Genomic DNA, 14437 nt, shown 5'->3' with positions numbered 1-14437 from the left:
GATATCATGGGACACTGTGGTGTGGACCTAGCGAGGTAAAAGACCACAATACTTTTTTTATTTTTTATATTTTTACAACAACATCTGTGTGTGACTTTCAGCCCCCTGCTCCGGCCGGATAGATTTCCCTTTGTCTTTAACACTCTGAAGTGCATCTGCACACATATGATAGCATATGATTTGGTGTCCACCGAAGGTCCTCATGTGGGAGCCTGGCCTTCACTATGGTGTTAAGGTGGTAGAGCTTCTGAGATGCAGGGCCTGTGAAGACCGTGCAGCCACAGAGATGGTATCTTAGGAGAGACCACTGTTGGTCCCAAGGACTTGGTGCTCCAGGAACAATGAGTCGTCAGAAAGCAAGGTCGGCTGTTACGGTTGCCTCGCTCCCGGTCTCACCCATGACTTCTTCACACACTGCTATTACTGTGACACTGTGTGCCATGAGGCCTTCACCAGGACCAAGCAGAATGCAGCATCTGTCTCGTGAGCTAAGTAAGTCCTGTCTCTTCAGACAACGTTACTCTGCTTTGCATATTGTGTTAGACTCAAAATGGACCAAGTCGAATGTGGTTTTGTCTTTATAATCCTGTGCCACTGAATAGCTGCGTCAGTCAGGAGTTCTATGAGCCACTTTTAAAGATTGCCTCGTGACAGGTTCCTCCATTTTCTCAGCTTAAGATTTCAATGCTTATTAGAATCTTTTCCTCTCCCCCATGCTTCTTGCTGTATTTATCCAACTTCGTGTCTCCCGTCACTCTCTGTAGAAGTCATTCTCAGCCTTCCCGATGCTGCAGCCCATTAATACAGTTCCTCGTGTTGTGGTGACCCCCAACTGTAAAACTATTTTTGTTGCGGCTTCTTAACCGTAATTTTGCTGCTGTTATGAATCACAATGGGAATAAGTTTGGAAGTAGAGGTTTTTCAAACGGGTCATGACCCACGGGCTAAGATCTACAGGGTCTAATTCTCAAAGATCCTCTTTCTTTTGGGGAGGGCAGAGTCCACCTTGAGACAGGGTCTCACTCTGTAATTTTTTTTAAACTTTTTTTTAAGATTTATTTATTTATAAGTACACTGTAGCTGTCTTCAGACACACCAGAAGAGGGCATCAGATCTCATTACAGATGGTTATGAGCCACCATATGGTTGCTGGGATTTGAACTCAGGACCTTTGGAAGAGCTGCCAGTGCTCTTAACCACTGAGCCATCTCTCCAGCCCTCACTCTGTAATCTTAATTGATCTGTAACTCACGAGGATCTGCCTCCTGGGTGCTGGCTTGTACCACCACACCTGGCTTTAGAAAAGCTGTGTTAATCTACTATTCAGCTCAATATTCAATGCAGAAGTTCTAATTTCAACGACATGGTATTTTAGTTTCAGTAATTTTATTATTTTAGTTTATTTTTTGTTTGTTTGTTTGTTTTTAGAGTCTCAAATATCCAGAGCTGGCCTCAAACTTGATATATAACCAAAGTGACCTTATCTATCTATCTATATATAACCAAAATGACCTAATCTATCTGCCGCCACTTCCTGGGTGCTAAGATCACAGGCATCTGCCACTGTGTTGGTTTTCTCTGGTGCTGTTCCCCCAGAGAACACACGAACACCCCTAAAGCCATTGACTGTATGGAGAGTTTGTCTAAATCATGCAGCCCTGAGCCTCACTCACTGTTTTTTGTCTGTTATGCATGGAAACCACATCCTGGTTGACACACTTTAGACAGCAAGAACAGTTAGTGAAAAGCAAACCTAAAGCCAAAAAAGTGAGATTGTGGATTTCAGGACTTCCCCAGATCCCAGGCTGTGGATCTGGTCTTTGATGGATTAGCTCTCTGTCCCCCTGTCTGGGGCGTAGGTTTTGTGACCTAAAGTCAAGAATGATGCCTCTGGCATCGGTTGTGTCAAGGTCTCAGGCCTGTTACATCCCCCACTGGTGTAATGAGCACGAGTCAAATCATGAGCTCATCTTGGGGCAGGGGGTTGTATCGTTCCCCGAACACTAATAATGTGACAGGATTTATTTTTGTTTTACAGTTAGGTAGGCAATTGAGCAAGCAACACCTTACAGGGAGCTCCGTAAGTAGGAAAGAGTAGCTAGCCACAGGGACCAGAACAAGATTAGAACCAGTGATGAGATTTTTACACCACCCTTCCCTTTTTAAGGTTATTTTTGGCTAATTTTTTTTTTATCCATGACTGGTTATCATAGAAGCAACAAAGTTTCTCCCAATGCCTCTTCATGAAGAAGAGGTCCATACTGCCCCTATTCTAAAGAACAACCTCTGCTAAGGAGTCTAACTAAGCTTCCAGGGGGAAATAGCTTTCTAAAAAAGATTGATTGCTTGATTGATTAATTGATTGATTGAATGAATGAATGAATGATTGTATATGAGTATACAGACACACCAGAAAAGGGCATCAGATCCCATTACAGATGGTTGTGAGCCACCATGTAGTTGCTAGGAATTGAACTCAGGACCTCTGGAAGAAAAGTCAGTGCTCTTAACCACTGAGCCATCTTTCCAGCCTAGAAATAAAAGCTTTTTAGATTGCTTAGGGTTATATTTACTTGATCACTGAGTTTTGTTTTTAATTCCATTTATTTAATGTGTAAGTACTCTGCTGCATATACATCCTCAGGCCAGAAGAGGGCACCAGATCCCATTACAGATGGTTGTGAGCCACCATGTAGTTGCTGGGAATTAAACTCAGGACCTCTGGAAGAGCAGCCAGTCCTCTTAACCACTGAGCCATCTCACTAGCCTGAACACTGAGTTTTTTGGAACTTTTAAGCTCCCACAATCAGAGTTGAGGTCACAACTGTAATTGAGCCCACAGTGCCTGCCCCAACCAACAGGAGAATGAGAATGGGGGTGTCTTAGTGTTTCCATTGCTGTGGACAGACACCATGACCTATGTAAGTTTTATAAAGGCCAACATTTAGTTGGGGCTGGCTTACAGGTTCAGAGGTTCGCTCCATTATCATCATGGCAGGAAGCACGGCAGAGTCCAGGCAGACATGGTGCTGGAGAAAGAGCCAAGAGTTGCACATCCTGATCTGAAGGCAGCCAGAAGAATACAGTCTTCCAGGCAGCTAGGAGGAGGGTCTCAAAGTCCACCCCCAAAGTGACACCAGTCCTCCAACAAGGCCACACTTACTCCAATAAGGTCACACCTCTAAATAGTGCCACTCCCTGGACCAAGGGTATTCAAACCACCTCAGATGAACACCTGTGGCAAAATCTGCATGAGAATGTAAACAATCGGGGTCTCCTTTAGTGTAAACAACTCATTCCTGACTCCCCTAAGGTGGAGAGCCCCAAACTCCAACAATTCCTCCAGGAATCCCTTTGGTAACTAGGGGATAAAGTCAAGCATGCAGCAGAAGTCAGCCCCTCCGTGTCCAGATGAACGTATGTTGGGTTCTCAGCCCAACAGTGGTCAGGACTGCTGGCTGTGCCTGGACCACGAGCCATCATATTATGTTGGCATTAGAACTAATCAAACAATAAGCTACACTTCCAGTCCTAACAATGGTAAAAAAGACTAATCTAAGGTCACCCTCGGGAACCTCCAAAGGAAGTTTGCCTGTGTAATGTCACCCAAGATGCCTCCTGCATGGTCCCCTACGCAGATTCCTGCACTAATGGCGTGACCAACTGTCCATCGTCTGAGTGTGGGTTCCCAAATCTTCTGATGAATGGCTCCCTGTAAGGACTAGAGCAGGATGGTCGGTAATGTCTGTCTTCTGAATGTCTCTGAGCTTACGGAGTGAGCTCCCAAACACAACTTCAAATCGAGTGAAACCATCTCAACACAGGGTGTACCTGACCCTAAGAAGGGTAAATGGTGGGAGACTGGCCCAGTTGTGTTTCCCTAGAGGCCAAAGGTCTTTCTCCTATCTCTGCGAGAAGGCATCTCTCTGTGTGGGTATTTTTGGAGGTTTTGTTTGTTTGTTTCATTGTTCTGTGTAGTCCTCTGTTTGATTTGAGTTCTCTCCTCTCAGGAACACATCAGGAGGTCAGGAGGCACCTGCCTGAGTTCTTTTTTCCAGCTTTTCAAGATTTTGGTTCCACATTTCAGTACAGAGTTTGCTTCACTACCGCAGCTCCGTAAGCGCAGGCTTTCTCTTCCTCTCCACATCCTCACTTCCTTTAGCAATCTCCTACCAAGCTTTGCAAATCAAAGCCTTACTGCCTTCCTCATTCAGTCAAAAGCAGACTCTGTGTGTCTGGTTTTGTCCCCTTGTTGGTTTTAGGAGACTTTGAGGCTAGAGAGAAGTGATCTCATCCTTCCATAAGCCAGGAAGCTTCCACGGCTTTGTGGGAGCCTACACTGTCCCTTGCATGGAGCATTGTCCGTGGGACTCCATCCACCCTAGGGACAGCAGTACATCAACGTGAGATTTGCTTCTGGACCGCTGTAGTGGGTCCTTAGCAAATGCATACTCATCTCAGCTGTTTTATTTTTTTATTTTATTTTATTATTATTTTTTTTTTGGTTCTTTTTTTCCGGAGCTGGGGACCAAACCCAGGGCCTTGCGCTTCCTAGGCAAGCGCTCTACCACTGAGCTAAATCCCCAACCCCATCTCAGCTGTTTTATAATTCAGATTTTGATCCAGAGCTCTCCCTTCCTCCCAGACACACACAGACACACACACACACACACACACACACACACACACACACACATATCTTTCTAATCCACTTTGGGGGAGGAGGTCACTGGATTGCTCAGGTTATGTCTATATCCAGCTACAACACCAGCTCCTTATAATCCAATTTATATTAAGGCACAATCCACTTAGACATGCAATCGTGTGTGTGTGTGTGTGTGTGTCTGCGCGCGCACACGCGCGCACACACATGCATACTTTCATTTGAATGCTCCTGTGCATGCCTGGTGCCTGCAGAAGTAAGAAAAGGAATCCCCTGGAATTGGAGTTATGCATGGCTGTAAGCCACCATGCCAGTGCTGGAAACTAAATCCAGGTCCTCTACAACAGCATCCAGTGCTCTTAACCACAGCTATCTCTCCAGGACCCATTGTCTTTGAAGGACAACAGGGTAAGTGCACAGAAACAAGCGTTTGCCCCGCCTTTCCTCTAGGAACTACTCCTCAGGCAGCCCCATCCCAGGTGAGAAGTATCACTGTTAAAGCTTATCTGTCATTCCACTTCAAACAAACACCAGCAAGTAAGTGGATCTAAGCACTGAGCTCGGCTGACGTCTCTGCTGTGGTCTGGGTGAGTGGTGGCTCCGCAGTCACACCCTGGACAAGGATGGGACCTTAAGAAAGGTGTGGTGTGCCTAGAAGGGGATCTTGGTGCTTGTCTTCCCTCCCTCTCCTTGCTTCTCTGGGACCATGAGGTGGGTGGCTTGGTCCAATCTGTGCTCCTTATACTATTGTGAGGTCCAAATTCTTCCAGGACCTCTTGAACGAGACTCACGGAGGCAGTGATCGGTGCAAAAACAAGAGGAGCTTAATTCCGCCCACGTGTCCGGGGCCATCCCACTTCAAGGGGAGCCAAACCTGAGCAGACACTAACAGGGAGATACATACCTGCAAACAATTGGGGCAGAATTCAAACAATGGTAACTAGGCAGGGTACTATTGATGAAGCAAAGTGACCTTCAAGCTGACTCGTGGTCAGTGGGCCGTTCTGGACTTTCTAGGAGAGGACAGTTGGGAGTCACAGGTAGCTTTGTTTGACAATTTGGCTTGTAGCCATTCCAGAAACTAAACTAACTCTACTCCCACTGGAAGGGAGGGGTCTTTCTGTGCTCGAAGGTTTGTGGTGGAATTTCCCCACTGGCCTCAGATTGACCCCAACCCTGTCTCTTTCACAATCCCAGCACAAAACAATGGGACCAGCTAACCACAGACTGAAACCTTCAAACCATGAGTTAAAGTAAACCTTTTCTCTTTTTATATTGATTGTCTCAGGTATTCTATTACAGTAACAGAAAGCTAACTCTTTCAAAAAACAGAGAACAGCAGAGCAGTGTGGTTCCTAATGCAAAAGCACCCCAGGGTCTCACTGGGTCTTACTGAAAACCTTGAACCCGAAGTCTGGGCGAACTAGATCCAGGGTTAATTTTCAGGACTGCACCGTAAAATGCAATCGATGAAATCCAGACTGGAAATTTCTACAGGTCAGCTTCTCTCACTGACATATGCTAAGAAAGAGGCGGAGATAGACTCTCCAAACATTCCTAAGACAGTTACAGAGACCAAGACTGACCTTGTAATGACTTGTGAAGGCACACTTGGTGACAGAACTGAAGAACAGAGCGGATATCAGGAGGGGCAGGAGATGTAAATTTCCCCTGCCTGGGTGGTGCTTACCTAGGGGGTCAGTTTACTATTCAGTACGTTTTATACACGTGGTTTCCGGGTTTTTGGAGATTTAAGGATCGGGTCGAGGCATCTCGCAGGCCCTTACGTTGGGGAGACTGACTTCAAGCTAAGCACTTCCAACTCCTAGACCCAAAGCAAGCTGAAGCGAGATGACCCAGGGGTCAATCACCCGGGAAGAGGCTGACTCTGGCTTCAGGCTGACCTCCATGTCCTCCAGGCCCAGTGCCCTCTGGGGTCGAGAAAGTCTCGACAAGCTTGGGGCTACAAGGCTTGGGGTGCTTTACCTGGGTCGACTTCAAGGAAAATCGAGGTCAGGGAGGAAACGGGCAGAGGTGGGTATAGACTGGAGCCCTAGGAGGTGGGACTAGGGCGGATGCGCTCCTCTGAGCGCTCGCGGTGCGTGGTGGACGCTCTGCCCAGCTCCTCTTTGCTGACCTGCCACGAGGGCAGTCATCCTGGGGAAACAGGCCGCCAGGGTCACGGAGCACATCCGAATGTCCTGCCCCAACCCGGTGCGGCATCCAGGCACCAGATCCATCTGGGGACACCCGCTGGCCTGGGGCAGCCACACAGACCCAAGGGGGAGCAGGGATAAAGACGCGGAACTGGTCGCGCGATCCGCGTGGGTCCCGCCAACCCAGCCGCTGTTGAAGACGCTCAGGGCCCAGAGTCCGGCGGGCACAGCATTCGGGTGACCTCCGAGCCTCAGGAAATCCGCGGCTCGCCTGCTCCAACGCTCCCTCCCCTGTCTCACTTCCCTGGGACCTCGGTCTCCTCCCGCATCCTTCTGTTCCAAGACACTTCCCAGCGCCGCAAGGAGGCGCTGTGTGCGGGCCGCTGGAGGGCGCGCCCAGTGCGTCCAACTTAAGAAAGATCGGAGCTGGAACTAGAATTTGGCCAGGGCTCTTGAATACACGTGAGGGACGGGCCAGGTGACATATCCCTGAAACCTCAGTCACAGGAGGAAAATAAAGGCTTTTTCCTTGTTTACTGTTTTTTTTTTTTACCTTGAGTATCGTGATCATATATCTTCATAATGAAAATAATATTTTGAATGAAAAAGTATTCCAAACTAAGCAGGCATAAATCATGAGGTAGGAGTAACATAAAACACGAAACATTTTGTAAGAGCATAAGTGTTGGGGTACGCAGTCCTAACACTCAGGAGGCTAAGTTCGGTACCCTGTCACAAAATACAAGCAAAAGTAACGGGGTTGAGGATTTAGCTCAGTGGTAGAGCGCTTGCCTAGCAAGCACAAGGCCCTGGGTTCGGTCCCCAGCTCCGAAAAAAAAAAAAAAGGAAAAAAAAAAGTTGATCAAACTGCCTTTCTGGGATCATAAGCCAAAAGGCACTAAGGTGGTCTGCCAGAGGTGACAGTCGAGGGTACCCAACTTCACTATCAGCCACTGTTCTTCGGCTGTCAAGCAGTGGGCCGCCTAGCAGCTCTTGAAGCTTGACCCGCCAACCTGTTGTTCAGCCAATCTGGCTTCTGCTGGTTTGTTGCCACCTCTCCACCCCAGCCACTCTTCTCTCTCTGTTAATTTTTATTCTGGTACCTGCTCTGCCCACACTTCTACAACTGGACAAGAAAGGATCACTCAAGAAAGGCCCTTTTTTAAGCCCAGTTTTTGTAACGTCAGGAAAGACAAGTATTGAATCGAGTTGGGGATCTCCCAGCTGATTCATCAGGTAAACTCAACTGCCTGTTCACAGAGCCAGAGAAGAGGCTGTTTCCACCAATCACAACAAACTTCACATGCAAATGAAGGTTGGGTTTGTACCAATCAGCACAGCCCCTTCCTTAATTTCCAGTCTCAGCAATGCTTCGGTTGGTACCCCTGGAAGTGCTTTACCTCTCACCTGGGTGGAGACCGCTGCAGGGTCATCTAGAACTCACTGAGGCTTGTCATTGCAGAAAAGTTGATATAAAGTGAATGTGGCCTGAAGTCCCAAAGTGTCACTTCCGGGAGCCAAAGCGGCCAGAAGCAATTGTTGTAGGTTTCTCTCAAAGGATCTGTGGAGAGTCAGAATGACCTTTAGGTTAACTCAGTGGGCTACTTGACAGTTGTTTTGTCCAGGGACAGCCGAGGTAGCAAGAGAAGTCCAACAGCTGCCAATCGGGTAGTTACATTAACGCATCCATTGCTTATTTACAAGAAAATAAACCTCGGGCATGCGTAAAATCTAAACATGGAGAAATTACCATTGACAAGTTGATTTTAGCAGATTCTTTAAGGGCACTTTAAGAGTGCTCAACACAGGGATTGGGGATTTAGCTCAGTGGTAGAGCGCTTGCCTAGCAAGCTCAAGGCCCTGGGTTCGGTCCTCAGCTCCGAAGAAGAAAAAAAGAGAGTGCTCAACACAGAGGTGGGCCTGCCCCTTATCTAACTCACCTTCACGTTCAAAGATTCTTGAATCTCAGCAGACAAACACAGCTTGAAATGACTCACACAATTAAACAAGAAAGCACCTGACAGAGTTGAGAAGAATGTATTTTTTTCAGATGGGCTGGAGATAAGAAAACCAGGAAAGCTGGCTGCCTCTTGAATTCTCTTTGAATTAGTGCCGTGGGCCAATGACCCTTCAGCCACAAAACTTTCTTCATCTTGACTCAGTTTCCTACTGCATTTGCCTCAACCCTTCCTCCCCTCCTCTGTGGACAGCTCGGAAATGTAGAGGAACGCTTGGAAATCAATTGATCGTGTTTGTCTGTAAATCCTCCCAGCCCGGCGTCTGTCTAGCCCAGTTATAACTGTATAACGAAGCACAAACTCGGTGGCTTAAAACAGCAGGCCTTTCCTTGGCTATGATTATGTGGGTTAGCGCTCTGGGTGGCACTAAGGGGACATGAATTGCCCTCCGTGTGAGATCATCTGGATCATCTCAATAAGGCCTGCTGACTCCCACGGGCCTCCCTCTCTGTGTGTCCTGTGATACCTGTTGTCTACTAACCACACCTTGGCTTCAGGTAAAGCAGCAAAGTTGATTCCAACCTGGTACGGGTGTGTGCCTGTCTGTGTGCACATGCATACATGTGTGTATGTGTGCTTGTATGTGTGCTTGTGTGTGTGTGTGTGTGTGTGTGTGTGTGTGTGTGTGTGTGTGTGTTTGCACTGGGGATAAAACCCAGAACATGCCAAGCACATGCTCTGATGCTGAATTACATCTGCAGCCTTGGTCCTCACTTGACCAATGCCAGGTCATTAGGACTGGTTTAAGACGTCCTTTGTTTTATTGTGTGCTATGGGGGCTTTTAGATATTGGCTGCCTGGGCCTTCAAAAGACTTAGTTGCTTTGCATCTTTGGTCAGGAAGACTGAAGTTGATCTAAAAACAGTTTATTTTCTTTCTAGTAATCAAGAAGGCTGGGAGTGTGGCCCAGAAATGAAGGAAGGGGAGGATAGAAGAGGGGACAGAGGTCAGGGGAAGAGAGGTAAGAGGAGGGGAGAGGTGGGAAGGTAAGGTAAGGAGAGGGAGGAGTACTTCACCTGGGAAAACCCAGAAAAGCCAAGTAAATCAGGTGCTTTTCTTGACTCAGACCTCCCCCTATACTAGCTTCTTCCTGGATTTTCACTGTCATTTTCACCAATCTAAGGCGTTCGTACCAACAAAGGTGAAGCCCAACAGAAATGAAGGTCAGGCACACACCAGTCTCTACGCTGGCAGATTATTTTGAAAATACCCACAATGCTTAGCGGGGGCAATCCTGTGAGCCTTAGTACTGGCCGCTGACTAGAAGCACACTAGAAGCAGCATAGTTACAGCCCAGGCTTGCAGAACTGGGGAAGGGAGTGAATTAGCTTTGCCATCTAGCTGTGACCCTTGACCTCTCCAGGCTTCAACTCCCACAGCTGGAGAAAAGGGACACACTTTCAAGCCCTGAGCAGGAGGGAGTGGCACAGCCCTACAGAAGATAGTCAGTCCCATCCCCCTCTTCATCAGCAGGAACCCAGCTCGGCTGGACTGTCCTCTCCTGAAGTTGCCCTTGGAGAGTTTCTGCACATCTGTGACTCACTCCAACCCAATCACGCCAGGCCGGGCGTACAAATAGCACCAGCGTAGATGACATCATATTAATCTCCTGTGCCTTGAAGTCCAGCGTGCCACATTTCAAAGAGCTCTAACCTCCTCGAATCGTCCATAGGAAACCTCCGAGTGCTTTAACGCTATGATGCCTTCTAACAGGAACCCAGACAACTGACGCCATGACGGAAGGGCTGTCCAGACTGTAAAACTCAGCACGTAGATGGCCGCACCCGCCAAAATGAGAACCAAGACCTAACCCGTCCCAGTCCACAGCTGCAGGAATGTCCCTAAATGTGCTGACCTTGCATTTTGGCTTCTGTAGTCACTTTCTGGTTAACAGTTACTTCCTGTTAACTGAAATATGTCAGGACATGGGTTTTTTGGTGTGTGTGCGCACGTGTGTGTGTGTGTGTGTGTGTGTGTGTGTGTGTGTGTGTGTGTGTGTGTGTGCGCGCGCGCCACTCGCTTTAAAAGCTCACCCAGAGAAGGGCTCAATGCTACAATGGGATCCTGAACACCCTGTGTAGTCACTGGCTAGCTAACAAAGACTTTCTATTGGCTTAAACCCATGCCCAAGCAGTCTTCTCTGGAGAATATCTCACAATAGGCTTGGGGGAATAAGAGGTAATAAGTAGCTTGTTTGCGCTTTGTGGGCTCCCAAGCAAGGACATAGGTCCCTAAAGCTGACACCTAAGCTCTCTGGAAATAAAAACCAAACCCTGAACCAGGCTCAGTGGTGCATATCTGTGACCAGGGACATTCAGGCTGGAGGATCGAGACTTCTAAGTCAGCCCAGTCTCCATAATGAGTTCAAGGCCAGCCTAGGGTATACCGAGAAAGCCTGTGTTAAGGGAGGGAGGGAGGGAGGCAGGGAGGGAGGAGGGTGGGAAGGGAGAGAAAAAGCAAAGGCTGTACCAGGTACATCACAAGCGCTAATGTAACATTAGCAGTCCGCCTGAGAGCATCCAGTGCAGTCCAAGGAGAGGCAGCACACGTGGTAGCGTAGATGGCTGGGATTTCAGTTGTGCACTTTGCTCTTCTCCAGTCTACTTTTTCTTCTGCGTAATTTCAATGTATCACTCATAACAACTAAAAATAAACGTCTTTACTACGAGTCTGAGTGTGCTATTTCTGTCTGGACATGCAGCAGCTCATGCATGGCATACAAGTGCTGCTCAGTGAGCCAAAGGCTGCACACAGGATGTGGTTTGACCAAGTCCCGTGTATATATAGCAGGCGACTGGGACATGTGAGCTATTTTTATAAGAACTGTGCTTAAGTTTTCATCCCAGATGACGGAAGCGTGAAGTAGAAGAGACTGAAGAAGTAGGTCTCACTCCTGCGGTATTTGGTTCTAGCCGTGCAACTCTCTGAAATGCTGACAACTGTAAACTCCCAAATTTACCCTCCGCTATCTCAATTCAGTCACCAAATGCCATCTGAAGGCGCACATAGCTGGTCATGCAAAAGTTCACCCTCAAGTGGTTCAGAAACCTGTTCATGGTCTATAGGTTCAACTCAGGATGTGGGTTTTAGCCCAAAGCCAGGCCCAGACGTACTGACGTACTAAATGTCCAAACCTAAGTTCCAGAGAAGTGGTTGTTTGTTTGTTGTTTGTTTGTTTGAGTGGTGGTAGGACAGTGCTACAGTCTCGGGATGAACCCCAGGGCCTCATGCATGTTAGGCAAACTTTCTACCGCTGATCTATTGTCCCATCAACTATTACAGCTCCTGGGTAGCTGGCATTGAAGTTGTATATCAGCAGGCATGGCTAAAGGACAGAGGGAGGGAGAAAGAGAGAGGGAAAAGCGGAAAAAGACAGAAAGAGGGGGAGAAACATGTTTTATGTATTTTGTTGGGGGTGGTGGCACTAAATCTATAATGAACCCCAGCACCAAGAGGCTATGGTGGGAAGAGTGAGAGCTTTAGGCCAGCCTGTTCTATATAGGAAGACTCTTTCTCAACAAACAAGTATTTATGTTCAAAAGCCAAAAGATTTACAGTGAAAGGACCGGGTGTGGTGGCACACACTGGTAATCCAGGCACTTGGAGAGTAGAGGCAGGAGGATCGGAAATGCATGGTCAACCTCTACTGTACAGCAAGTTTGAGGTCAGCAGGGCTAACTGAAACGCTCCATCAAGAAGAGAGAGGGAGGAAGAGAGAGACGGGGAAGGAGGGAGGGAGACAGAGAGAGACATGGTGGGGGGGGGGAGATAGACAGAGAAGAAGGGAGGGAGGCAGAGAGAAAGAGGGAGGCAGAGAGAGGGAAAAGCAGAGAGAGACAGAGGGGGAGGGAGAGAAACAGAGAGGGAGGGAAGAAGGGAGGTAGAGACAGAGAGAGACATAAATAGAGACAGAGAGACACAGACACACAGATGGAGAGAGGATGAAGGGGAAAGGAGAGAGGGAGACAGAAAGGGAGACAGAGACAGAGAGACAGAGAGAGGTGGGGAGGGACAGAGGGAGGGAGAGAGACAGAAAGAGAGAGGGAGAGAGAGATAGAGACAAACAGAGGGAGGGACAGATAGACACACAGACACACACACACAAAGAGATAGATAGATAGATAGATAGATAGATAGATAGATAGATAGATAGATAGATAGATAGATAGAAGCAGTGTTCACCCAGGCAGGTCCTCGAGTTATTTCTTCTATATTTCTTTTTTTTTTCTTTTCTTTTTTTAGGAGCTGGGGACCGAACCCAGGGCCTTGCGCTTGCTAGGCAAGCACTCTACCACTGAGCTAAATCTCCAACCCTCTTCTATATTTCTAAGCATGACGCTTACCCTGAGTTTTCTAGATTTCCCATTGACTGTCCCCTTAGAAGACTATTTTAATGTCACCATTGTCCAGTGTTCACTCTTTCAGCTATATAAATATTACCCAGTCAGTCACATTGATTTTCTCCTGTAGTTTTGCTACCTCTAAGTAAATAATTTGCTTAGTTTCCTGACTCTGTCTAACTAGGCAGGAGAGTCTGTCTGACAGGCAATAGAGTGTTAATGCTTCAAATTACTGCTTCTTTGGGACTTCATTTTCTTTTATGCATGTATGTCAGTGTTTCCCTGGTTTGTCCAGTCTGACCTTGAATTCACAAGCCTTCAGAATCAGTCTCCCAAGCGCTGAGATTCTGAGCCTGCACCATTGAATTCAGCTCTCTAGAACCTTAAGTGGGATTTTCTTTGCTAAGACAAATTGCAGTTTAGTTTAGCCTCTGGTCAAAATAAAGTTATTTTAAGCTACACTCCTAAGATGTTGTGCACTGAAACATGAGCAAAACCAGTTTCCTGACATCGACAGAGGCAAGAGGAAGTAATAGCATCAGAAGAGGATGGATTAGGGTGCTAGGAACTTAGCTGGCTTAGGCATCAGATAGATGTGGATTTAATTCTGGTTCTTTCTGCCTCTGTGTGGCTCTAACTGAACATGACGGGACTCTCCCCATCATGAATGCAGAGCTGGTAAGAGCAACAAGAAGAGGAGTCTGATCTGCAGCAGCTGAAGAGCTCACAATGCTCATTTCCAAGTCAGCATCTTCTGAGACTGAGAGGGGGGTGGGGTGGGGGTGGGGGTGGGGAGCAGCTTAAGGTGGAGCATTCAGACGATAATGAACTTACAATGATCTCACTTGCTGGGGGGAGGGGGTGCTTCTGAAACATTCTTCACTGGTGACCTCTTTACACCTGTGTAGAAGCCATGTCCTGGTTCTACCTACCAGCCCCATACTCGCAGAAATTAAGACTCAGACTCAAAATATATTTACAAATATATCTTGGCCATATAGCTAGGCTCTTCTCTAACTAGACCAAAATTTAAAATAACCCATTTATTTTCATCTGCACTCTGCCACATTGGCTGGGTACCCATGCTCAAGTACCATGCGTCTGTCTTGTCACATCTTCTCAGACGAATTTCCCAGTCCTGGCACTATCCCAGAATCCTTTCTGCCTCCTGGATGTCCTATTTCCTGCCTAAGCCATATCCTATCTGATTTATTATCAACAGGCACACAATCATACAGACATAAGGTATTCTCTACATAG

Source organism: Rattus norvegicus, chromosome 16 (genome assembly GCF_021556685.1).
Source record: "Rattus norvegicus strain SHRSP/BbbUtx chromosome 16, alternate assembly SHRSP_T2T, whole genome shotgun sequence".
Classification (NCBI taxonomy): Eukaryota; Metazoa; Chordata; class Mammalia; order Rodentia; family Muridae; genus Rattus; species Rattus norvegicus.
The sequence above is the reverse complement of the archived record's forward strand: the minus strand, read 5'-3'. Positions refer to the sequence as shown.